The 27,636-nt window shown below is 31.7% G+C and overlaps 1 long non-coding RNA gene across 1 annotated transcript; it reads right to left on the reverse strand.

The window, feature by feature from the left end:
* Positions 1-5,866: 5,866 nt before the first annotated feature.
* On the reverse strand, positions 5,867-27,430 carry LOC123552505 (uncharacterized). The gene is made up of 2 exons (XR_006686622.2): positions 24,771-27,430; positions 5,867-6,501 (listed from the first exon to the last, which is right to left on the reverse strand). It is a non-coding gene; the product is annotated as an uncharacterized LOC123552505 (long non-coding RNA).
* Between the last annotated feature and the right edge of the window lie 206 nt (positions 27,431-27,636).

Raw genomic sequence — 27,636 nt, forward strand, 5'->3', positions numbered from 1 at the left:
ATGCATGTGGCCTTTTTTTTCCTTTGCGTGTGTTAGAGATTCACCTGGAGGGATTGCCTTTTATTTTACACTGTCCGGTGTCTTTGGAACAGGGTGGGGTAAGAGTGAGGCTGGGTGCGCACTATAAACCGGTTTAAGCTCCCCAGTGGTGGTTTTTGGCCCACTGAACCGTTCCAAGGCGGTGGCCCCACTGTGTTCCTTGTTTATTCGTTTTGTCCTCCTGTGTAGGCTTTGTGTGTGTACGCGTGTAGGGTGTGTGTGTTTCCTTTGTTTGTTCGTTTGTCTTGTGGGTTGGCTTTGTGTGTGCGCGCGGTATGTGTGTGTGTTTTGTGAGTCACGGCGGCGGCTGTAGTTTTCCGTTTGGGTTCTGCGATTTCTTGTTATGTGGCATTTCCTGTTTGATATTTTCCTGGGGGGGGGGGGGGGGGGTTTTTTTTTTTACGAAAAAATATATCTTTTTATTCGCTACATAATATGCATGATTTTATGATAATATCAATAAAAATATTTGTGCACGATTTTGAAGGGAAATCCTAGAAATCTTATGAATAACAATAGTCGGATTTTACATAAAATCTGTACAATTTACATTCCTTATTTGGATTTCCTGATGTAATTTTACGTAATTAATTTTTTTTGAAGAAAAAATACCTCTATTAATTATGAAATTAAACACCTCATCAAACATTTTTAGAAGATTTAATAGACATAAATTGTCTAAAGCTAATTAAAAAAATGTGTCACGGAAAAGACCGACCAGGGGTGGCACATTCCATTTTTGGTTTAGGGAGTGCTACTCTAAGATTGATTTGATATCTGCAAATGAATATTTTTCTTCATTTTACAGATTCTCTCTGTTGTTACCGAACTGGAACTGCATGGTTGTACAAATTGTATGAGTGTCTTTTGTGGCTTTCAATGTGGTGAAGTTTTCCTTTTCATTGCACCAACATTGAAGATTATATTTTTCACTTTTTAAAACACCTTTTTCTTTTTTTTGTAATCTTTAGAAAGATACACATCTTTTAAAATTAACAAAATAACATCATTTCCAATTTTTCCTTTTAATTTCATACATAGATTTGCTCCCTAATACGATACTTTTTGAACTATATTTCTACAAATATTTTTAACCTTTTATAGTAAATTTTACCGCCAAAAATGATTAAAAGCATGATACACGTTACAAACGTAAAAAAACCTGAATTTCATGAATAAGTATATGTGTTGCACAATATATGTACTAAATTTACATAACACATGAACAGAGGCAAATATCAACAATTACTAACAATGAACGGAGTAACATAAACAATAAGTAATAATAAAGAAACAGCACATTTATGTCCTAATATGGATAAGTTTTCACCTTTAAAGCTCGATTATGATGTAATAAATAATATCAATTATGTTATTTTAAAGAATTGCTTGTATTTTTTTACGAAATCGGCATTTGTGTCGTTCCCGTATTCTATACGTAAGTCAATTGTCACGTGTAATCTATACCTATACATGTATGATTCATGTATGTTTTCTGTAAGCTTTTGTGATACAACCAGTTTTGGCTCAGTTTATTACAAGCGTAACATATTTACATAACCAGATTTGTTCGGGAACCAAACGCAAAATACGAAACATATAATATAAACACGGAAACTCAGCATTATAAAAGTAACTTAACACAAGTTACAAACAATGCTTGTTAAAGTTTTTCCCACCGCCCACACCCAAGTCAAACGTCGAAAGCATGTACTTTTGACTATTTGTAATACTATTTACATATATTCATTTATTTTAATATACAGTTATAATGGTATGTTTACATTTAATTGATTTTGGACAAACTAATTGCTCTTCGAAGTATTTGAGTTACAGACAATTTGCTTCCGAACTGACGAGCAAAACGTGTATACAGGCTATCACGCACGTTCAATGGGAGCAGATGTTATGTACGATAGAAGCTCTATAGATGTCAACAAAACTTTATGATGAACATTTCGGACTATTTTAAGTATGTTGTTTGATATAAGCAAATGAACTATTGCTTTTATGTGTATATGTTAGCTGAAAGACGATTTCTTTTTGTGTATAAACATTGTCAAGAAGAAAATATTACCTTAATGGATGTTATGGACACTTAAACAGTTTCAGGATGATAACTTGAGAACACCTGGCACAAGGATCATAATTTTTGCTATAATTATAAATTATTTTAATTATGTCACTCACATTTTATTCTTACGGGGGAAAAGTCTGCCGATCAGATGTTGACTGGGCGTAGCATACTTTAAGCAATTTTATATTTAGTTTCAGTTCTTTAACTGGCAAGTTAGACTTTGTTGCAAACTGTATTTAGCTCTGAGACTAGGGTCATGCATTGCAATTCGCTTTTTGATTTTGGTCAGTTTTAAGAGTCAACGGGGTGGCATGGAGTAGTGGTGTATCAGAAGTATTGCCCTAGTAACTCCTGGTTTATCTTTATAGCTGCTTGAGAGCCTTGGGCTAGCTCTAGATACCTGCTCAAGTGGATACTTAGCCTGCTGGTGCTAATCACTCTACAGTACTTTGCGGTGCGTTGCGTTGCGACTCGAGCTGGTACCACCGGCTAGATTTTCATTGTTTACTATGGTTACCGCGTAGGATAATGAAGAAGTCTATCGCTGATGCTAGCCCTACAGTGCTGTTGTCCTGGTTTAGTGACACGTTTGATATTTTTCAGTAATTACTAGGTACCCGTAGAGAATGGATATACCACTCGTCTGTCATTTTGTCCGCCGTAGTGAACCGTAGAATAAGGGAAGTGTGGGCCACGGTACAAGTTGTTTTTCTGTAAATATTTAAATTAGCTGGTCACCGGTAGAATTTATGAGAACAATACGCCTGGTCTTGCCTTTTGTCCGGCTGATTTATTCCCAACAATTTGGCTGGTTACCCGGTCGATAATTGTTTAGCTGGTTAACCCGGGTTAAACCTCGAGTGGTCACTAGTATCCCCCAACATTATAAAAATAAGCTACATATCTTTTTTGAATACTTTAATTTTTACTAGATCAATGTTTTATTCAAGGCATTGTATATTGAATTAGAAATTGAGAATTTGCACATTTGTCTTGGTTTGATTTCGGATTATGAAATAAAAGAAACGGACACTCTGTAAATTAAATATTAATGTTTCTAAACTGGAATTCAAACAAATTTTCGCACTCTGGCACATCTTTCACCCATGGCGCAGTCTTTATACCTACTTTCATGAATAAAACATAGAAACGCGTAGTAAGTTTGAATATGTAATTATCAAAGCCTTTACAGACATCTGTTTTTTACTTTCAAGTATTTTTCGTTAAAAAAAAACAACAACATTATGACATGTTTGAGCAAATAGATTTACTGAAACAGGTTAGTCTAACAATCTTAAACCCGCCCGCTTAGCTCAGTAGGGAGAGCGTCGCCTAACGATCGCGGGGTCGCGAGTTCCGATCCTCGGGCGGGGCGTAATTTCTCTCCGTGTCTATTTTGATAAACAACATGTGTCTAAATCATTTAGTCCTCCCACCTCTGCTTCATGTGGGGAAGTTGGCAGTTACGTGCGGAGATCAGTTTGTACGGTACAGAATCCAGGAACACTGTAGGTTAACTGTCCGCCGTAACATGACTGAAAAATACTGGTGAAAAAGACGGCGGTTTAAAGCCCAAAAACAAACAACAAACAATCAACAATCTTAATACAACTTCTATAGCAAATCTGCTTAAACGTGGTGAACTATTTGAATTGCTTATGAAATGATATTTTCTGTTGTCAGTCTCAGCACATTTTGACCTTTGTGGCATCTCGATTAAACTAGATGACAAGATGCTGCAGATTAAGACACTAAAACTAAACTATTATCTGTTGTGACTCTACGAAACGTTATGGGGTCATTTCTGTTTGCAGACAAAAAATCTCTCAGTAAAGTCAGGATAATTACAGATAATGATCCTGAGGTCAGCTATGATAATGTGATAATGCATCTAACAATACGATTACAGGATGATTTACAGCATAAATTTGTTATTGGATGGGAACTAAAAGTAATGATAATGTTATAGTGGAAGCATAATTTTATTTGATGCCTTTAGTTGATAGTTTTTAACTATTTCTGTGGATGGATAGAAAAGGATAATCAAATAATACCTAAGAATTTATAATTAAATTTTTATTATTTAATTTAATTACTGGTTTTTTGGTTTGTCCAGGGGTGGTTTTTTTTTTTTTTAATGGGTTTAATTTATCTCTATTCATTAATTTATTTTGTTGTTGGGGGGGGGTGGGGGGGGGGGGGCGGGGGGGGGGGGGGGGGGGGGGGGGGGGGGGGGGGGGGGGGGGGGTGGGGGGGGGGGGGGGGGGGGGGGGGGGGGGGGGGGGGGGGGAGGGGGGGTGGGGGGGGGGGGGGGGGGGGGGGGGGGGGTGGGGGGGGGGGGGGGGGGGGGGGGGGGGGGGGGGGGGGGGGGGGGGGGGGGGGGGGGGGGGGGGGGGTCGAGGTAGGGGGGACAAGGTGCGCAGTATAGATCAGGCTGAGGTATAAGCTATGGTTTGGCGTGCTGGATCTTGCAGGTAGTATATATCTGGATTTTGTAGGGATATAAACCGGTTACGAATTGAATACCATTCAACAAGAGAAAATTGAGGTAACAGCGTCCACTTTGTCGCAGACCCAGGAAACGACAAATTAGGGTGTTAGGGGGCCTCCATTAGGTCATTTGGGTCTTTAGAAAAAAAAACAAAAGACGAATAGCCAATGCGTTCAAGTGCCGACACTCTTATAATAAGGGCCAGACACTGATGACATGCTATGTAGAAGAAAGACTTGCGTTGTATTTCTGTACTCTCCTGTCCCAAGCAACTTTAATTTTTTGTAACTGCATTTGTTTGTCTATTTATGATTGACTTGTGAACGTCCGCATGCTGTTGGTAGCACTTAGAAGAGACATCCGTTTTGCAACGTGACTTTTCCTGTTGGATATTCATCCTTGTTTGTTTTGTTTTTCTGCAAAAATATTCTTCAAAACTAGAATGTTGATGACCAAACGTAAACAATGTACAGTCTGTTATTTGTTGACACACTGTATTAATGACTAACAGTTCTGTCGACTCAAATAAAAGCGGTAGACAAGTCATATTTATCCGACATAGCATTTGGCCCACTAGTGTGACAAAAAAAAGCACCATCCTATAGTTGCCGAAATTGGTTGACTTTTTAATATAGAATTTAACATTTTAATTGTAGGTTAGTATATTTTTGTGAACATATTTCACAGACTATTTCAACCACAAAATCAACACAAATTACTTCCATGCAAATATTGGTTACCTTACAAAGGACGATGACTTTTCTGTATAAATAATCTTTTCCTTTAAATGTCCTAATAAAACATCATTGTCATCAATGCCACCTCCATTTCTGACATGTTATTATAAGAATTATATACTCCTGTAATAAACTACACAACTTCTGAAATTGAAACAAAACACATTTGCATAGGAGTTTGGGCATTTTGGAGTTACTTGCTTTATTACTGGGTGTAAATAAAAAAGTTAAGCCACAAAATTTAGAGGTAACTTCCACACGGATGCAAAGGTGAGTCAAATAGCTCTACCTATTGTACGAATAGGCGAGCTAAAAATGCTGTGCTTTTTGAGTTTTTGACCAATCTTATTCATTCATTTCGATATTTGAAAGTTCGGAAATGCATTGGCGCTACTTGTCTATATTTGATGTGGCTAGACGACGGACGCAGGTTAGAATTTAAACTACCGTCTGATACACTTGTATAAACATTAAGGAAAGCTTGTACATTTTTTTGTACTGCGAATAAAATTAGCATCACAAAAGTTTGCTTTTTTAATTGTTTCTATGTTGACAACAATCATATTGTGAAATAAAGCCAACTGTTTCGTTCGGATAGTTTTAAGTACGCACTTACAGCCGCTATTTATGTCCGAACATAATTTGTGTTGCAACAAGATTAGTTCCAGTTCTGTCGTTGACATTTTACACCACATACTTTCACAGCATTTACTAAAACATTATCTACACATCTTAAAATTATTTTTAATGTTAAAAAGTTTTTAAATTCTAATAACTATTCCTACAGATGTATCCAATGCACAAGCACATTGTTGCACTCTCCTTATAGTTACATGGGGATATTTTTCTCGTTCTTGACTTCAATCGGTCTATTAAGCTTGGTTGTTGGAGTGATGTGGTAGAAAAGGTGCTGGACTTCCTACAATGTAAGGACTACGGCATCGACACGTTCTGCCTACTCGTAAACAACTAAAATTGGGTCTCCTTGAACACCCATTACTGATGCATCGGTTCCCTCGACGTTTACATAATCGGCTAGTTACCGGGGCAAACTCGCTTATAAGTAGTGCAGCCAGAAGTAGATAAATCAATCTTGTAGCCATATTCACTCGCTTTTTATTCGATTCTAATTTCAAATCGTCTGACCTTTAATTTACCTGTAACAGAAAGAAGAAAACGCCTTGAACATGTTTTAAACGGGAAAATTAAAGTATTTTATGTTTTCCAGTGTTTTCACTTTTTCATATATGTAAGTGTCAGAGTTGTATCAATTTTCAATGAAAATGATATTTAAATGGTTCACCACAACTAATAAAAGATTGATTAAAGCTTATTTTAATTGTCCCGTACTAGATTCTTTTCAGGTAGTGTACAAACTATCAAGAGTAAGACCGGACTCTTAAAAAATTTCTAATATAAATTTAAACGAACAATATCATCAACAGGCGAGTCAGAGACTTTAAATGTCTTAAAGTACGATGATTTTTAAACCAATATTATATCTGACACAGGGGCCTCCGTGGTCGAGTGGTTAAGGTCGCTGACTTCAAATCACTTGCCCCTCATCGAAGTGGGTTCGAGCCTCACTCGGGGCGGTGAAATCTTCATGTGTGGAAGCATCCAAGCCTGGGCGTACGGAAGGTCGGTGGTTCGACTCAGGTGCCCGCATCGTGATGAACTGTATGCACGGAGGGGCTCCTGGGGTCTTCCTCCAACCATTCAGCTGGAGAGTCGCCATAATGACCTATAATTGTGCCGGGTGCGACGTTAAACCCAACAAAATAATTAAATAAATATATCAGACACAGGGGCCTCCGTGGGTCGATGTTATGGTCGCTGACTTTCAAATCACTTGCCCCTCATCGAAGTGGGTTCGAGCCTCACTCGGGGGGCGTTGAAATTTGGTCGGGGTGAGGATGCTATCCAGCTGCTTACGGAAGGTCGGTGGTTCTACTCAGGTGCCCGCTCGTGATAAATGGATGCACGGGAGGGGCACCTGGGGTCTTCCTCCACCAATTAAAGCGGGAGAGTCGCCATATGACCTATAATTGTGGTTCCGGTGCGACGTTAAACCCAACAAAATAAATAAATAAATATATCTGACACGGTAAGTGCGTTTTCACATTATCCGTTGACCCGCGTTACACTGAATGACAATTACAGCCTGCTTAGCTCAATAGGGAGAGCGCAGATCTACGGATCGCGGGGTCGTGGGTTCGATCCCCGGGCAGAACCGTTAAGTTTCGCGCGTAGTAGTAAAGTAATTGTTTGTGCGAATCAATCTAAACTCATTTGAACCTTTTGAGACCCTCGGTCTCTACTGACCAAGCCTGACAATTTAAAATCCACAGTTTAAACCCAATAAACCCCTGATTTTAACTAAAGAATGATTTAATTTTAGAGTTGATTTAACAGAAGAAAACATATGTCTTTATTTAAAAATAGTTTCCACTTAAAAACTTTAAACACGACAAAACCGAGAGACCAAAATGTAGAATAATTATTGGCGCTAAATAACATACAGGAAGTAAAAATATAAATGTGGTTGCATTTGACCACATTTATTTTCTTTTAAAATATCTCTTTTAACCTTCCTTGTTTTGTAATCCTTCTACATAGATAAAAACAACTGTTTAAAGACATTAGAAATGGACACAAATGTACACCACTACCAATAAATACATTATAATTATTATCCATGAAACAAGAAATTTGCAACTAAAAATAGACACAGACCGGGAAACCAAATGCCAAATATAACAACTAAAAATGACTATAGACCGGGAAACCAAATGCTAAATATAACAAATATAATAAGGTCGGTTATTTACAAATCTATCCCTCTTTTTATTAAAATACAAGTAATATCTCCCTTGATAATTGAAAATTCAGACAAATATTTAATTAATATTGAAGAATAAAATTACTTATGAGTTGTTATTATTTAGAAACAAAACGTAATTGATAAATTATTAGACACAACAAAATAAAATTATGATAATGTCAAAACCATAACACTATTATAATAAAGTAATATTCACTATATAACCGTTCGGGGGTCATAGTATATCATTGAGTCGAGTTCTGTTATGCTAGTTCCGAAGTCAATCTGACGTTTCCTTGTCTGTTTAAAAAGGTAAGCTTGCAGTATGGTTGTGTTACTGGATCGCCTTGTCTTTTTAACGGTTACAGCCTGCTGTTATGACATTGACGGGTTGTGCACATAAAGAATTCTTCCGTCAATGTTGTAATAGCACTGATTTGCCTTACTTCGTTCTTGTCTCGGTCTCTAGTTTCGATAGGTTTTCGGAGGCAAGAACAATGGGGGTTGAAGGTGATTCGGGCTGCAAAACCGGGCAGGTTTGTGATTTAAGGAAAAACAGCTGTATGGTGAGCCTACAGAATGAGGGTCTCTTAGATAGACTAATGGTTCACCCCGCGCGGGTTGTGCACGTAATAAATTCTTCTACCTGGCTCGGGGTTAAAATAAATGTACAGAACACGGCGGTTGCATTTTTTACAACTATTAAACAAATATTACAAGTTTTAAGTACAACCAAGCCGGATATTAAACAACCGTTGAGTATACCATAGGCCATATGCATGATTGAATATTTATTATGTTTACATTGTTTACTCTCAGTGTTTTATACAATAAATCGAATAATGTTTATACCATTTTGTAACATTTTTATGAAAAATAAACAATAATAAACCAAAAAACATAATGTGTTTGTTGGTCTTGATATTGTATGTTATAATACTTAACCCCCAGGTATATATATCAATCCACTGTCCTTTTTGGTTCATCCGAGATATAGAATTTGATGTTACAATCCGCCAAAAGCGAAAAATGGTACTTCTGTAGATGCCAGAATCGGTCATAGGATGAATATCAATCACTGTCCCTTGTTTAGATCAATTTTAATTTTTTTCTTATACACTAGATATTAACTGTCAGTGTCAAAGTCCCTCGCCTGTTATTATTACATGATCAAATACATCATATATACCAAGGAATTGTTTGATTTCAGCATTTCGCACCGCGACCTAAATATAAAAGTGATATTGGGCTTTTAAATCGGTTTATTTGGTTCACCTAGGGCCTGGTCCCCGTTAATAAAAATCTTAATATCGATTATAGAACATCCGATTTTTACTTTAAACACAAACCACTCAAAACCAATCTGTGCAAATAATTTATTTCTTGGTTTGTGTTTACATAAAATCTTTATAATCTACACAATAATTCCAGGTTTTAATTTAAATGCATTTAAAATCGTTCAGGAACCGGTCATAATATTGGGTCATATGTTGAATATATCGCCAGGCACCAGACGGTTTAAAATACTTTTTCATTTTTACGTATCATAAAGATGTTATTAGAGTATCAAAGAGAAAACACTCATGTCCCCTTTCCTCTAGCCTTTTCTTCTATTTTCCGGTCTTTTTTTTTAAGTTTTTGTTTTTTTTTTTTTTTTTTTTTTTTTTGTTTTTTTTTTTTTTTTTTTTTTTTTTTTTGAAAAGAATTATTTCACTAAATCATCAGTCGTTTTGTTTTGGGGCAACTTCAGAAGCAGATAGATTGTCCACAGTATTCTTTGTTCTAGCTAATTGTGTTTTCTTGTTTTTAAGAAAACATTTTTTACTTTTTTGTAATTTCTTGGTATTAGTGGGTAATTTCCTCCGACATTAGCGGTTATTCTTTAGTTATTAGCATAATTACTTGAGTATTACAGTGAATTGATTCTCCTATTGTTAGCTGATATTTCAACTACAGAGTCCAAAATCATTAGTATTTTTTATTTTATCATTAAATTATCATTAATGTACTTTAAATTCATTAATAATCTTTTCTTGTAATAAACCTTTAAGTTTACTTAAACGCTTTCGTACTTTATATTGTGAGTGTGCATCGACATTATTAATCATGTTTACAAGTGTTTTCTCAAATTTTCTAGCTGATTATTAATGTATGTTAATTGCTTCAGTAAGTAGCAGTAATTAACTCATCCTTGTTTAACTGATTGATCAACTACAAAGTCCTGTTCATTTTTATGTTCTTCAACCTTGCAATAAATTCATTAATATCCATCTTGTAATTTTTTTGTAATATTACTTAAGTCTGCATACTTAAATATGACGGTTGTCAACAATACTAATCCATTTCGAATGTGTTTTTTTAAAGTCATCTTTTTTAGAATTGAGCTCTTTTTATGTATCTATCTGTTTCCCATGATCCTTCACCTCTTGTGAAGCTGCTCTTTCCAATTCATATTTATAGGCTGGCAAGTTTATTTGAAAATAATTCTAATAAATCCTTTTATGCTTATTTCAGTTGTCAGTATTTAGTTTAATTTATTTCTGTTCTGATTTCTAACTGATACAATTTTTGAACTTTTTCTCAGCTTTCATAATCTTGTTCTTTTAGTTCTTCTGTTTAAATACAACGAGCTTTTAATTCTTGAATTTGGGTGAAATAATGTTTTTCATTAACTCGAAAAACTTCTTTATTGTTTGTTCATCTGTCAAATCAGATTTTCTCGTCTTCAAGTTCTTTAATAGAATCAACCATAGCTTTCAGTTCTTCTTCAATTTTAAAACCGTGGTAATGATTAATTAATAATGAATTCTTTTTAAAATCTATTTGTCTAATTCTTCCAATATTCTTTTCTTCTACTTCTATGTTGTTTTATAGATTTGATATCCTTCAAGGATTAAAGTCATCTATTACACTTTGAACTTTTTTATAACTTAAATCGTCTTGAAACTGCTTCGTTGGGTTTATCTGGATTTCCTAGGTTGATTATTTCATTTACCTCCCATATCTATGCCTATTCATTGGTTATCAAGTTCCTTATTTCTGTGGAAGATATGATTCCATGTCTTTCTACTTTTTGTATGGTGTGGTTTTTAGTAGCATAATCCTTTAAATCAATATCAAATTTAACTTTTACTTATATGGCAGGTTCACTTATTTGTTTTACATCATTAAAAACTCCCATTATATAATTATTATATATTACCAGTAAAGTTTTTTCTTAAAAACTTCCTTGGTTGGTCAATATATAAGAAATCATAGTTTTAATTTGTTGCATTAGCAAAAGTATCACGATCGATATTTTGTTCTCACAAATCCAATTATTTTCCATTTTAAAATAAAAAACCCCGGACTTTCAAATAAAATCAATGTGAACAGTAATCCGAATATCCCTTTTGGTGTTTTATAGGAAGACTGACCTTAAATAAATATCACAACATTTTGTGCGTCCCTTGAATACAGTATATTGTGATTTTCATTGAACCTTTTATCTTCACATACATAAATCATTCAAATATTACTACTTGTTGTGGTTTCTGATTCATGGTTTCTCACAAGGTTCAATTTGGTCGGGATCAGCTGAATATTCAAGTATTTCATTTGGATCTGAATTTAATCTTGTTGCATTTGGTTGTGTTGGAAGTTGTTAATTAAATCTTGAAATCTGATATTTAGATTGTGCTAGGTTTTTAGCATATATAATTATAATTTAACATAATATAATGAAGAGGTTTTCGAAGTATATGCATTAATGTATTTGTTTGTTTCCAGATCCTGACGATCACATAGTAACAGTCTAAAACATGAATCGGCATAAAAGGATAAAATTGTTTAAAGTTATTGGATTATCAGTTGTTGTAATAATAATTTGGAATTTCCATTTATATAATATTAAATTTTTTACAAATCCTTACATGATCTTGGATTATTGTTTACAGTATTTACATTATCTTACATATTAATAACCAATGCAATCAAAAATTAATGAAATGATATAAGAAAAAAATTAGTTGGGGCAAAAGATGAGAAATCTTAGAGAATAAATATTGGAGAGAAAAAATAAGAAAAAGCTACAAATCGGGATATGTATACTGAAAATTTATAACCAATTACTGAAAAAATTAGATAGTCAAAAAGAACAAGTATCAAGTCAGTTAAAAGCATGACCTGGAATAAAAACAACAATTAGCGTTATTTAGGTGATAAGTATGAAAGACATACAAACATTCCAGGGTTACCACAGCTATTTCCAAGTAACCATACCAATTACAGAGGCTCCTGAAGATGAAGACCTTTAGGAATTGAAAATGGGAGGAAAAAATACATGAAATAGATTTGAAATGCTGGTTTGGATACGGATGTTTTTAAAAGAATAATGATATTCCAACCGTCTGAAATGTTTGACTTTTTTTCTGCAGATAATCTAATCCTAATACAAATATAGAAGACACAGTCCAAAATACAATAGAGTAATGTTTACTTACGAATATTGTGAAGCTAAACGGTCTGATAGCTAGCATATCAAGATCAAAACGATCCTTATAATCGAGAAAATAACCAAAGAATAAAACAGAAACAAAAACGAACTGGTAAAGTACAAAAAACGGTTGAAAAATACTTTTAATTTAGCTCCTATATTTAGTGACAAGGAATAAAACATTATAACCATATAAAGTTTCACCAAATGGACAATATGGTAATTTAATTATTAACTTAAATAAACTTTATGGTCCAAAACAAATTAATTGCTAAGGATAGAATAATACTGGAAAAGAAGTAATTTAACACGAAAGTAGGATGATGATTTAATGATTTGATTAATAAAAGATATAACAATAAGAAAAGAGCATTCAATTCATTCAATAAAAATATTTTAAAGATTAAAAGAAAAGTCTTGATTACCTATCAATAAAAGATCTATGAAATTTTAAAAAAGTAATTAGGGGACAAGTTATGACGTTTGTCCATGTAATCCAAAAGAATTGGTTAATGACTTGGAGTAATTTGTGGTTCAATTAATGCTGGAAATAATTAATGAAGAACTAAAAAATGAAGGTATTAGAATAATTGATGAACTATTAAAAATGAATTCTCTTTTACCAGAACAACATGAAATGTTATATAGAATAATTTTTCTTGATTTTTGATTTTAATTAAAAAGATATGGTTTGATAATTATATAAAGGGAACTAAAAATCAGTATTAAGTTCTTGAAGCAGTTAAAGATAATAAAATTAAACCGAGTGATTTTACAATCAGATTAGTCTTCGTTAATTTTAGATAAAAATAAAACTTATGTTGTTGGTTTGGAGTAGTATTAACAACTATGACCTAATTCTTGGGCATAATATTAGTGATGAATAGACAATAAAAGAATCGTTATAATAATGGTTATGGATTGGAAAGATATTAATATAACATATGGTCTTACCGTTTACACAGAATTAATAATTATATTTAGGGAAACATTAATAAGTAATGGTGATATGAATTTGATAAATCAAAATTGCTCCAATAAGTTGGAATTTGATTTAGTAGTTTTAAGATTTTGCTTTCAATACAGATAATTTTATGTTGGATTGGAATATCAAATTTTCATACATTGCTTTGATTTGAGAAAAAAAAATTAGACAAAAATGAATGGGGAAACTAAAACACCAAATATAACTAACTCCTGTTATACAATTAACATTTCATTGTGATCTATTTGGTAATTCACTTGTTGATGGTAATTTTAAGTATATTATCTATGCTTTACGGACTTGCAGATTAACAAGAGCTATCCATTTACATAAGAACCACAAAGAGTTGGATAATTCCTGAAATTAAGAAATATATTATAAATTCAATTAGAAGATATTATACAGATGTATTTGTAGAATAATTAATTTCCTAATGGGTTGAAAACAAGTTTTTTTACACTAATTTTAAAAGAAATTAATTAAAAACTAAGTTATAAAACTTTAATTATGAAATTAAAATGTTAGTTTTATATAATGTAGCAAGAAAGTTTATGACAAAAAAAAGAATATTATTTATGTTGAGGCTTCACACGGGAAAAAGAAATCATACACAGGACCGTATCTTTGAACACTTTAACTAAATTGCTTTCAAGTTCAGCCGCATCTTCAATGTAGCACAGCTGGAAAAAAAGCTTTGGAAACAGCAGAAAAGCAGCACTTGAAAGGGAGACAAAAAAGGTTGGAACAGTAAGGGAAATTTTGCTGCAGCAAAGCTTAGGTGAAAAACTTAAAAAGAAACCTGCTCCGGCTGTTGCTAATTTAATTGCAAGGAATACAAGAAAAGATAATAATAAAAATAATAATGAGGAGGATATTCATATGAGAATAAATAGAATATTGTCAGGATCTGGGACTTTAGCTCGTGCCTGGGAACTTCAGCTCAACAAAAACGAATAACAAGATTAATTTATAAAAAATAAAGTTTTTAAACTTCAAATAAAAAATAAAATAAAAATAATAAATACATGTTTAGAACAAAAGAAAATTGTGAAGATATGAATTAACTCCTATTCAATTAGATACAGCTTTTAATATCTGTCCTGGGAAATAATGTTTAAACAACAAAAAAAACGGATATCACTTACAATTAAAGATTAGAATGTCATATTTTGATTGGTTTAATGCTTTATTTTGAAGTTAGTTTTAAGTAAATAGAACTTGCTAAATGGTAATAATTATGGTGCGGGTGGAGATGCTTAATCAAATGGCTTTAATTTAATAAGCAGCTCATTAATTGTTCAGTTAGTGGTTAAACTAAAATGGAAAAATTGTTTATGATTGTAAAATAATTTGATACAAAGAATAATGTAAAAGAGTTTGGTTTGAACTATCTGGAGGATTATGGCAAAATCAACTGGAACAAATGATTTTATTATTAGTACTCTGCTGTTGCTGAAAGTAGGAATGAACCAAGCTGGATATAATAGTGGTTTCGCTATAAAAAGGCATTAATCCAAGATAATAATGAGTTTTCACTAAAATTCCATTAAATATTTATTCATTTTTCACAGGGTTTAGAAACTATAAGTTTACCTCAAGTCAAATTCAAATAATCACTACAGCTGACAGATGATGATGAATTAATTTTTAGAGCTAATGCTGTTGAATCTGGTTAGAGTACTTGTAAAAAATTAAATTCTATGGGTTTCCAACGTTTGATTTTAATGAATTTGGGTTTGACGCATTACTAATGAAAAGATTTAAAAAAGCAAGATGGTCATACCTTTGGAAATGATGACGCAATCAACTGATAGCACAACAAACTAATATAACCTTTAGAATAACAGCTGGTGTAATAAAACCACACATGTATTTGTTTATTTACCACGACCTTGATAAAAGAAATTCACAAGTAACATAATCCACATTTATTAGATTCATTTAAAATTAATGGCAGCACATGAAAATTGCATTTTGAGCTTCTTGTCGTCTGAGTTGGTAATGGTGTTATTTTTTAATACAGAAAACAGAATATACAAGTATATTCAAGAATATATGGGATGATGTAATTAATTATTATTATAAAACAAAATAATAAGACTACTTGGAAGTGTTTAAATAGATCAAATTTTTTTGTGAATATTTTGGATTTATTCTTTTAATCGGGGAATATAAAAAGAAAGTAACTACAGATGACCCTAAACACATTTCATTAAAAGCTTAAATTTAAATAGTTCCCCCTGCAGCTAATATTCGTGTTTACGCAATTGTATTATAGAGGAAAACAGTTGAAATAAAAACTATTGAAATGAACTTGTTATGTTAAATAAAATAAATATCAATATAATAAATATAAAGTATATATGTTCATCAAATTATATTGAATATAAAATTAACCCTTACAGAGGACAAAAGAAAAATTTAGCACAAGCTTTAATAATAAAATTCACATACTTTTAGATTAAAACATGACATTACTTGGAAAAACTTCCCTTTACTTTTAACAAAAACACAAAATAATCAAATTAAAAAAGCTGGCTGACGAAATACGAAGGGATAGAAATTGACAATTTCAAAAAGCCAAATTCCAGTGAAGGTCAAAATGGTGGATTTTTAGGAGCGTTTAGTGGTTGTGTTAGGGAAAACACTTCTTCCAAGGACAGCAAAAAGAGCTCCAAAAATATTAGCCCCTCTAGGCATTGGTGCTTGTCTGGGCTACCAGTACTGTGTTAGTAAAATACTTGGAAATGGTTTGATTTCAGTAGCTAATGAGTAAGAGAAATATATAGTCACCTTATCTTACACCTTTCAAAGAAAAGCAACTAGTAGGATCTGGAGTGATAAATTATCACATTAACAAAAACAAGACGGTGGCATTTAGTAATGTTTGGCTGCTAGTCGAGGAATACCTTTGATTACATCGTTGTTAAGTGGAAAAGGACTACAGATTGGATTCACAACGGAGACCTTACAGACGATTTCCCTATAGGTAAAAAAAAACTAAAATTTATAAACAAACCTATTTCTAACTTTGAAATTGAACAATGGTAAAACAATTAAAAAAATTAAAAACTTTAGGGAGTGTTTTTTAGTAGAAATAATTTTTCTAAAATTAAAAGAAAAGGTTGAATGTGGAATTATAAATTTGACACTCTGTTGGTCCTGGAACACATTGGGTTTGTTACTTTAATAAGATATACTTTCGATCGTTTGAACTCCTCCACCAAAAGAAGTAATTCCAGTATATATCCAAATGTAAAATACAACAATGTTCAATATCAAGACAAAACAAGTATGCTTTGCGATATTATTGTTTACTTTTTATGAAAATGTTACAAGATAAAGTACCGTTGTAATGATTTATTGTAACAATACTAAAAATTCAGAATCAGAAGTAAATTACAAACTATATGAATTATTTTAATAAAAAGGACATTATAGTTAACTGGAATAATTAATATAAGTTAGTGGCCTTAGAATAGAAATGAAAAAGTAAATAAAATAGAAAAACACATAGAAAGGCAATTAATAAAGAAAACCTCCATTGTTTTTAACAAGTTAGACCCAAGATACCGATGTGGATTTTTCAATGCAAACTGTTAATGCTAGTCCCGGGTTTTGAGCTCCGGTGGTAATATTGTGGCAATTAAACAAAATTGCATCTTAATTATTCTGTTGATGCATTAAATTAGATAAAGGAGAAGCTAAATTACAAATAAAAAATAAAGAAATGGTGTAATTCTTCAAAGTTATCATGTAAAAAAATAATAGAAAAAATGATCTATTTCTATTAAGTAGGCAAATGATTTAATGGATGATGTTTTTTTATATAATTTCTTTAAACGTTACGATATTCAGTTAACAATTTATGGTCTATAATTTAAGACTAAGCTACTGTATCAATGACCATTATCAAGAAATAATCTTTTAATCATCATAACATGATAAAGAATGTTGTTATTTATAACATAACGGAAAGATATGCTTAGCAGATACGAAATAACTTTATAAAGTGTGATTACTTTGGTTGAAATTAAACAAAGTATCTTTGTAATTTTAGGAACTATTGTTTTCTTAACAACAAGTGTTTTTTAATTTCCTTTACATTTTTTAATGTTTTACTTCATTTCTAATAAATAAAGAATACATTTTACTTCTTAATCCGACAAATTCACACATGAATGCCGGAGCTGTCATGAGATTTAAATTTTCCAATACTTTTTATATTAGCGAAATAAAATTTTGAGTTGTTATCGTAATCACTATTATCAAATAAATCGTTGTCCCTTATAAAATCCTCAGTAGCATCTTAGGTTTTTATTTTTCAAAACATAATGAATCAGTGTCCCAGTAAACAATAATTGACCATTACCCTCATACTTTTCCTTAATGTAATTATAATGATTATTCATACATTAAATAATTTGAATAAATCTAGAATGGCACATTCCCAACATAACAAGGCGGATGAGGTATGAACAAACTTTTCTTTTAATTCTATGAATACCAAAATGGTTTAGAGTTGAAACATCGTTGAACTAACAAATGCAGGTTTGGCTATGTATTATAATAGAAATATTTTCATCAGGAGTAATTTAAATATTAACCCTCTTGCGTAATTCGCCATCGTCTTAACCGCATACAGAATTGTTCATTAACTTTAAAGAGCCTTTTCTAATGAATTTTTTGCTTTAGGATCGTTTTTTGGAGTATAAAATCAATATACTTTTTAACCAAGGACTTTCGTCAAAAGTTAATATTTGTATGTATTTTTGTTACTTTTAAACCCTAATTGTGTATATAGTTGCAAGATTTTTTATAATGAAACTACATAATTTTGGTTTTTGTCATTAAAGTTGGAACTAATTTTTTTTACATTACTTTTTCCTATTTCAAATTCCCTGTTTTAATATTTTTACTATAAACCAAAAGCCATTGATCTGGTATTTTAATTTTGTTCAGAGCTAAAGGATAACATTGTGGGGTTTAGTGTAATTCTGTTGTATATTCAAGATCACATTCAACAAAAAAGTTAGTTTTTACCTTTGCAATTAATTTCTTAAATTGTGTTTCGATATAAATTTAAAGTTTCCAGAGGTACAGGTGACACATAGCCCAACCGTAAAGGTTATTGCGTCGTGGTACATAGTATTTGCTTTCTTCTTTTGAAATTATAATCCTTCATATATTTATTGTTTCTTTACTGTATCTGTTGAATATAACTTATTCCTCCTCTCCGTCCCTTTCAATAAAAAGAGACATATCAAAGCAGTTATAATCGAACTTAATTCCCAGTCATTTTTAACATGCATCCCAAGACTTAACCAGACTACTAACATAGGACAAGGTCTAATTTGTAAGTACTCTAAACATAGTTTTCTAAAATTTGTCGAATATTCTACTTCAGCTAAATAGTAAACGGTCAGTTTTTAAATACAGATCATGAGTATTCTCCCAATGTTTAATTTTTAATTTTATTCCAAACATTTTGAGCATGTTTCAGATTCATTATCCAGATAAGATTAGTTTCATTTAAAATGGAATAAACTCTTCTTTAGAAGGTAATTTTTGTTTTCTTGTGAATTTTTTAAAAGAATCCATGGTAATCATATGATAAACACCTTTGTGTTTAATAAATTAATGCTTTCACAATCAAATTCTTGAGATTAATACTTAAATTCTGGAGATATATTTTGACTAGGTTATATCCAATGATTGAGACATAAACTTGAATGAATCAGATAGACCAAGTCAGAAATCAAAATGCCAATAACTGTCCATATTGGAGAATAACATGTAATTCTTTTTTAAAATTCCTATTTGTAGCATAATAAAATGACCGTCATAACCCTTAAAATTATTAAAAATAACAGGAATTTTATGTGTTAGTTTAAAATTATATTACATTCCTGAGTGAGAGCACTTCCTCTGAATTTTCCTGTTATATGACGAATGATCACGTACTGACACTTCATCCTTCTTATTTCTTTTTCACAGTTAGACAAAACGTTTGGTTTTTTAAAATCACTTTCTCTTGGTAGACATCTTCAAATTCTTGTTAAAATGTTTCTTTAAATATTTTCTTAGCAATATTCCATTCCTCAAGCATTTTCAATAACTTATAAACTGCATAGGAACTCTATAAATCGGGTTGTTTATTATATTTATTCGTCATAACTACAAACAACTTATAGCCCGTAACCACAATCTATAGATTTTTGGTATGGTTCAGTAAATGAAGATTCAGTTGATGGTATAGCCCCCCCCCCCAGTTAAAACGTTTTTAGTTATTGATGCATAATCAGCATAAATTTACAAAAGGTACTGCCTAAACCTTTAGGATAATTTTTAATTGTACTTTACTTCCCTCTTTGGCATTTTTTACACCTGGGATACCATTAAATAGCTAAACAATTTGGAATAGTGTCATTTAATATTCTTCTTGAGTAATATGTTGCAGGCAAGATCTACAAAAATGTTTCTTGTTTGTATTTTTTGTTTTGTTAGTCAGTAATCTAATTAAAGTCTTTTATCCAAACATAATGTTGGACGACAGTTCTTGAGGGCTTACAGTCATCATCAGTTACGTTTATCGCTTTATTTTATCATTTATTTACATGTATAATTAGCAACATGTCATCAGTGTCTGCGTATTGTTATTTTGATATGTACATGGATAAATACTATTTTCTTCATATCCAAATATATTAAATGAATATTCATTTAAATACTTCAATGTTAGGTATTTGATTTAATGTAACAGGAAATTTAATTCCAGTATAAGCAAGATCCCCGGTTGGTTATTAGTTTTTATAAATTTGAAACTCTTTCAAATGCTTGTTCAGGAAATTTGTACGCTAAATGACCATACCACTAAAACATTCATTATCATCATTCTTTATAATTATTATCCTTTCTTGAATTTTTGTAATGGTTTTGTTAATTCTAAATTAACTTGAAAGCAGCCCAATGGACTATATCCTTAGATCTATTTATATAATGACATCAACTGTCTCTATTCTCCAGCCACTTTCCTCAGAAATCCAATTTATCCATTCTATTCTATTTATTATTTCATCAAAAGCTTGATGTTAGTTTGGTTTTATTGTCGTTTGTGTAAGAATTTGCTAAAGCCATTGATTGAAAATAAGCGGATTTATATATTGTATCATTGTATCCATTTTTGCAAAATTATTTTAAAACAACAGTTATTTTATACCAGCGTTTTAATGATTTAAAGTCAGATTAAGTATTTTCATAAGAGTCGTTTATAGTTTTAAATATAATTGATTCTTTGGATCTTGTCTATATGTAATTTTAATTTCAAATTTCTTATAATGATTGTTTTTGTAGATCTAACGATTTCCCATCCTATAATATTATAATTTAGAAAAAAAATCTTCAAGCAAAAAGGATTAAAAATATAATTAAAAAAATAATTAAAAAAAATAAATAAAATAAATAAAGTTTTAAATTATCTTTAAGAAGAAATAACATATTTAAATTTTATCTTTTTTCCTTAACTTTTGATATTCCACATTTACTCGTTTGTCCCTTCACCGACACATTTTTATTATCCCAGCATTATAACCGAAATTCTTTAGATGCTTTTGTAAGTGCTTCTATAAGATTTTTCTTCATTAGTATCACAGTCGGTACCATCCTTTTTTAGGATTGTTTCGATAATTATTTGTCTGGGACAATCACATAATCTTTCATCATTTTCTCTTTCAGTTAATAGACAACCACAGTCGCCCATTCAAATAAAGTTCTTTTAACGAAATAAGGATCAATAACAGTTTTGTAATTTATCAATAAGCGTATTTTTATATTCATCGCTAACTAAGTTGATTCAAGTTTTGATTAATAACCTTTCCTTCTTTAAGAACTTTCTTATATGAATTTTCATCTGGATTCATTATTTCTCCATAAAGTGCTAGAATAATTTTGGCATAATCATTCTATCTACCTTCTTTCTATAGCCAGCTATATAAATATACTTATAGAATAAAATCTATACAAAAAACGCTCCTAATGAAATTATATTGGATTTGAGAAATTCTGTTTATATTATCTATATCTTTTGTTTAAGATTTTAAAGTCATTTTTTTCTAAATTGTTATCAAACTGTAAAATTTTTAATACCTTCTTGCAACATTCTTTGTAAAACCATTTTCATGTAATTTGTGTAGGTTTTCTAAATATTCTAAACCAACTTTGTTTTTCTTCCGTTTCTGTTTTCTTTTGAAGTCTTTTAAACATATTTCTGGGTCGGTTTTTAAACATAAACAAATCCTCAATTGGGTTTTTTTCCATATGGTTTTATAATATGATCAGTAAGAAAAGATTGATACTGCCCACTCGGGTCAGTTATAACACCGTTGTCGTGATGTTGTTTTGTTAAAACGGTACTGTTAGGTTAAATAACAACGTTCAAGGACAGAAACACCATCAAACGGGTGGAGCGAAGATACATTTTGTATATTACTGTTTAAAAAAGGTTGTTAAGCTGAAAAGGAAGGTAATTATTTGGAAGGTTCTTGAGCAGCAATTCAAAAGGTTATTTGATTTTCGCTTGGGTTTTATAACATTTTGCCATTCGGTGAATTGGTTTCTGGAATATATTAAAATTAGGATATATTCTTTAATAATACTAAAAACGTACTTTTTCCTGATGCAATATTGCCCTTCAACTTATTATAATTTTTCTCATATATATAAAAATGCTTATAGAAAAAATCTTTAATAATCTTTAATACAGTTCTTCTTCTTTTTACGTTTATATCCGTTAAGTTTAACTTCCTTCCATATGCATTTCAAGAGGTGTTGAATAATTTTTTTTCTTTCGCAATTTCTAATAGTATTGTAAAAATATCCTGATAACTTTAGTTGGATCGGCTTTATTACGTTTTTCCAATCCGTTCTTTGTTATAAGTTTTTTATTTTATGATGCTGTGATTTTAAACTAAATTTCTGTCGTCAAGTTTTAGTCTGTTAGTAAATATGGTAATCACTGATGGAACAGCGCCAGCAACGGCTACAATATAGGAATAGCTGGAACAATGTACTGAATGCAGCTGACAACCAAAACTACCTGCTGTCATATATAATCCAGTATTTACTCCTCCCACAAAGAAATTTATAACTTTTTCTGTAAGCAGCAGCTAGTTTTAGTTAAGTGAATAATTAATTGATCTTTTGTATCTATTCCATTAGTAGTAGAAATTAGATTGTTATTGCTCATTGATATATTTAACTTTTTTATTTCTAAATTAAATTTGTTCCAAGATCGCTAAATTGGTACCCAACTATTAAATTTTCGCTATAACCCTTCATTTTACTAAAGCTTGTTTTGTCCTATAATTGTGTCTAATAACTTTTTCTTTTCTATTCTAAAAAACGTCTTGTAGTAGGTAAAAGTTCCTTGGTTCATAAAATGAACCTTGATCGCTGTTATTTCATCATTAAATCGTATAGTGTATGTTCTGTGATTTGTATTATAATTTTATAAATTTATAAATATTTCCTCTTGTCCAGTTGGATTGTATGATCCTTTACAAAATGTCTTTTTAAGTTTGCTTAAACGAACTGATCACCAATGTTAATTTGGCTTTGCTCTTTGGTAATCTTTAAATCACCATATAAATGAAAGTAAACGTACCTTCATTTAAGTTTTTACTAGCTCTGCGTTGGGGGGTTATTTTTATACTAGAATGTTTTGTTTTGTATATTTATCAACATATCCTGCCAATTATTTAAATAAGTATAAAGTATATTTGCTGTTAAAATATTTCCACATTAATCTTTTTAAACTTCCTATTAAATCTTTCAATAACTACAGCCCTTTCCTTCATTAAATGTATGGTAACATATTAATTTTATGGTTATTCAAAAATGATTCAAACTTTTTATGATAAAATTCTTTTCCTCATCTACCCATAATGTTCTGGTAAATCGTCCTTCTAAAAATTATTTTTTCAAATGCTTCAAGAACAGATTCCCCGTTTTATGCTTTAATGAATAACCCAAGCATATTTACTAATATATCAATAAACAGTTAACCAAGTACTGTTACTCCTTTATTATATTTTGGAAAAAGCTTGCATGTCAACTAAATCAGCTGACCAAGTATCACAGTTTCAATTATACTATCAACTCGTCGATTCCTAAATTTCGTTTTAATTGGTTTGTGTTATTTCTTCCTGTTCTTAATTCATCGCTCCATGTGATTCCGTGGGTATAACTCTACCCCCTTTTCCCGTTTTTTGACTTTTGTTTTTTGTCCGCGCAATCCAAGTGTGTATTTCGTTTTTATGAGAGGGTTTCACAACCTAAATTTTTGCAATCTGGTCTCCAAAGGTTTTGGTTTAGTTTTATTTATCTGGAAAAGCTTTTTGCTTATCAACATGTACTCCTTTTTACATCGCTGTCAAGCAAAAGATCAATGGCCATAACATACTGCTTCCAGTTCATTTGACAGGGGTCCATTATCTAGGGGATTTTCCTGCCCACAATAATTAGCTCCTGAAGTGTGTAAACCTTTCTTAGGTAATATAGGTAAACATTGCTTGTGAATATCTAAATTACCTTCCTGTAATTTTAAACAAAAACTTTGATTTCAATCTTCCACAAATGAACAGTAGCATTTATCAGTTTTTCTCTCCAGTTTTTTGTTTTAACATAAGAGGATTAATTATCAGTAAATTTTCTTTCTTTCAACAATAAATTTATTCTGTAAACTCATCTATATCAATTGTATTTAAAAAACTTTAATTGGGTTTAAAAACCTGGGATTTTTAAATTGTCCGGCATTGGTCAGATTTTCGGACCGAGGTCCAAAAGTCAAATGAGGTAGATTGACTTCGCACAAACAATTACTTTAACTACTCTCCGTGATATTTATAAAGAACAATGTGCCTGAAATAATTCCGGCGTTTGCGCGTCTGAAATATGTTTTAAAATCGGCGTAACCATCCCCCTCCTCCCCCCCCCCCCCACCCCACCCTCCACCCAAAAAGGAACAAACAAACTTAAACTTCTCCAAGTATGATTTTTGAAAAATAATTTTTGACCTTATATGTCAAAGTTTGTTTTATTGTTTTAAGTTCTTAAAATGATAAATGATTTCTAAATATTTCCTTACCTTAGTTAAACTGTGTATTCCTGTAAAACTTTGTAGTTTATAGAATTTATACTGTATGTGAGTCGTTTATATATCATACATGACGCTTATATATAATTCTCTTGATTTGACATAATGTACCATTTCCTGGACATTGTATTGGAACACTTGGACTGACGCAATAAATAAGCAAATTACATCCTGTTTTGCAATTGCTTCATGACCGACAACGCGTTATTTGTATATCAACATATTGTTCTATACTACAGTACATATTGCATAATGGACACAAGCATGAGTGCCATATTTGTCATTTTTCAAAACGCTCTTCATTTTCATTCTAACATTATTCTAAATTAATATTTTACATTGAATACAGTTCACTTGATTTTGAGAGATCTATAATAACAAGTACTAATCTACGTGCGTCTATTCTACATTTATCAATCTCTGTATCGGGTGCTTATCTAAATTACATGTAATTATTATCGCTTCGGAACTAACTATCCTTCATTAGTTTTATTATTCATTTATTATCTATGATTTATATTGTATATATTTTGGCGAATATTTGCACGAACATTTCGTGTATTTCTGTCAGTATATATATGGGGTTTTTCGCGCTTAATCTCCACTCACGGTTAACATTTAGCAGCAAATTAATGCCAAGCCTCTCTCCAAATTAAATTTGATAATTTGGTAAATTTGTTTGAGGCTTTCCATAAGAGGGAACCATTTATCATCATCATTTCCCTATTTTAAAGTGAAATGTCAAAAATATCTTGCGTTGTTGCACAATAGATGTAAAATAGCTATTTTATTCTATTGCATCTATATTTTAACATGATTTCCACATGTATATTAGTGTCGTTTCAGATTTTTGCAGTCACAACTGAGTCATATCAAGAGATTAGGGCAAAGTCGAGGACAACAAAAATTTGACATTTTGTATTGTTGATTATTTACTGCGCGATATATTTTTCGCGATATTTACTGCCAAATATATACCTTAAACCTATTTATGCTTTTAGTTTTATGTTATCAGTTATCTGAGATAAGAGAATAATCAATTTACCCACAGTTTCAGCGTGAGTAAGTATAATTACCAAAACTTTGACCGAGCTATGCCTAACAGTTTTCTTGTTTGACAGTCCTTTTGTGATTGAAAGTCAAGGCCCTGAGGACAGATCGATGTTTCATCGATATTCTATCAGGTCATTGATGAAAATTAATTGCACAACTCCTATTGAGTTTCCATTTCATGCTGATGCTAACCCTGTAAAAATTGCGAGGGATACTGTCTCTGTGAAGTTAGCAGAATAGCAAAAAAACTCCAGCAGAACATCCAGTAGAACAGCAGAATACCTCCAGCAGAATAACAGAATAACTCTAGCAGAACAGCAGAATAGCAGAACAACTCCAGCAAAATAGCAGAATAGTAGAACAACATTAAAAAGACAAAAATGCTAAACGATTTTCTTTTTCATTTGACCTCGCATTTTTGTGGAAATTAACATTAGCCTCAGACTATTTTTGCGGTAAACATGTTCCCATTATTATTTGTTAGAAAACCATTGTCAGTTAAAAGAACAACTTTAAGACCGTCTTTATACTTTATACTTCTCGCATATTACCTCGCACAATTAACATTAGCCTAAGACTCTTTTTGCGACACACATGTTACCATTATTGCTTTCATGACTGTTTAATCATTTTAGTATGTCATTTTATCGCTTTGAAATACGAAGATTACCTCCTATAACTGTTTTCAGAATGTGTGTTATTACATTTCTTATTGGTAACCAAAACTTTGAGATCATGTAAAGCATGCTATTCTGCTGTAGTTGTTCTGCTATTGTTTTATTCTGCTGGAATTATTCTGCTATTCTGCTGGAGTTATTCTGTTATTCTGCTATCCACCAGGAGTTATTCTATTATTCTGCTATTCGACTGGAGTTATTCTGCTATTCTGCTGGAGTTATTCTGCTATTCTGTTGGAGTTATTTTGCTATTCAGCTGCAGTTATTCTGCTATGCAGTTATTCTGCTATTCTGCTGGAGTTATTCTGCTATTCTGTTGCAGTTATTCTTCTATTCTGCTGGAGTTATTCTTCTATTCTGCTGGAGTTATTCTACTATTCTGCTATTCGACTGGAGTTATTCTGCTATCCTGTTGGAGTTATTCTGCTATTCTGTTGCAGTTATTCTTCTATTATGCTAAAGGTGTTCTGCTACTCTGCTGCAGTTATTCTGCTTTTCTGCTGCAGTTATTCTGCTATTCCGCGATTCTGCTGATGTTATTCTACTATCTGCCAACTTCACAGAGACAGGGATACTAGCTTTCGTTGAGCAGACACCGGTTCTGGAAATAATCCTTGTGAAAAAGCATATAGTTGTTCTGCAAGTGTGTGCCAGTTTTATTACGCTGAGGGAAACAAGTGCCAAATAAGAACTCCTATTAAAACTTAGAAATTTAGACAGACAACATGGTCGTTACGTTGTTTCTTAGATGTCAAATGAGTTTTGTTAGACAGTCAGTTTTAATTGATATGAGTACTGAAAATATTAACATTTAAAGACATAGACATCTTCCAATACACTAGTCATCTGTGAAACCATTTTCTAAATTTTAATCACATATCAGATATCAATTTCAAATAGACTTGTATTTTAAATAGATATCAAATCTAGCCATAGTTACCGTGTTCTGATTCGGTACAGTGTCTGCAAGCTGTATAAAAATATAAAAATGATTCAGTCATAAAAAGTCTGTAAAAAGTAAGAAGTCTCCCCGTACTTAGATTCAGTCTTGTTATATTTTCTGGTCCTTTGGGATCATGGAGTCCATTTAACATATGTGTAATAGAGTTCCGCTTAAACCGGCGCTA

This window comes from Mercenaria mercenaria, chromosome 4 (genome assembly GCF_021730395.1).
Source record: "Mercenaria mercenaria strain notata chromosome 4, MADL_Memer_1, whole genome shotgun sequence".
Taxonomy (NCBI): Eukaryota; Metazoa; Mollusca; class Bivalvia; order Venerida; family Veneridae; genus Mercenaria; species Mercenaria mercenaria.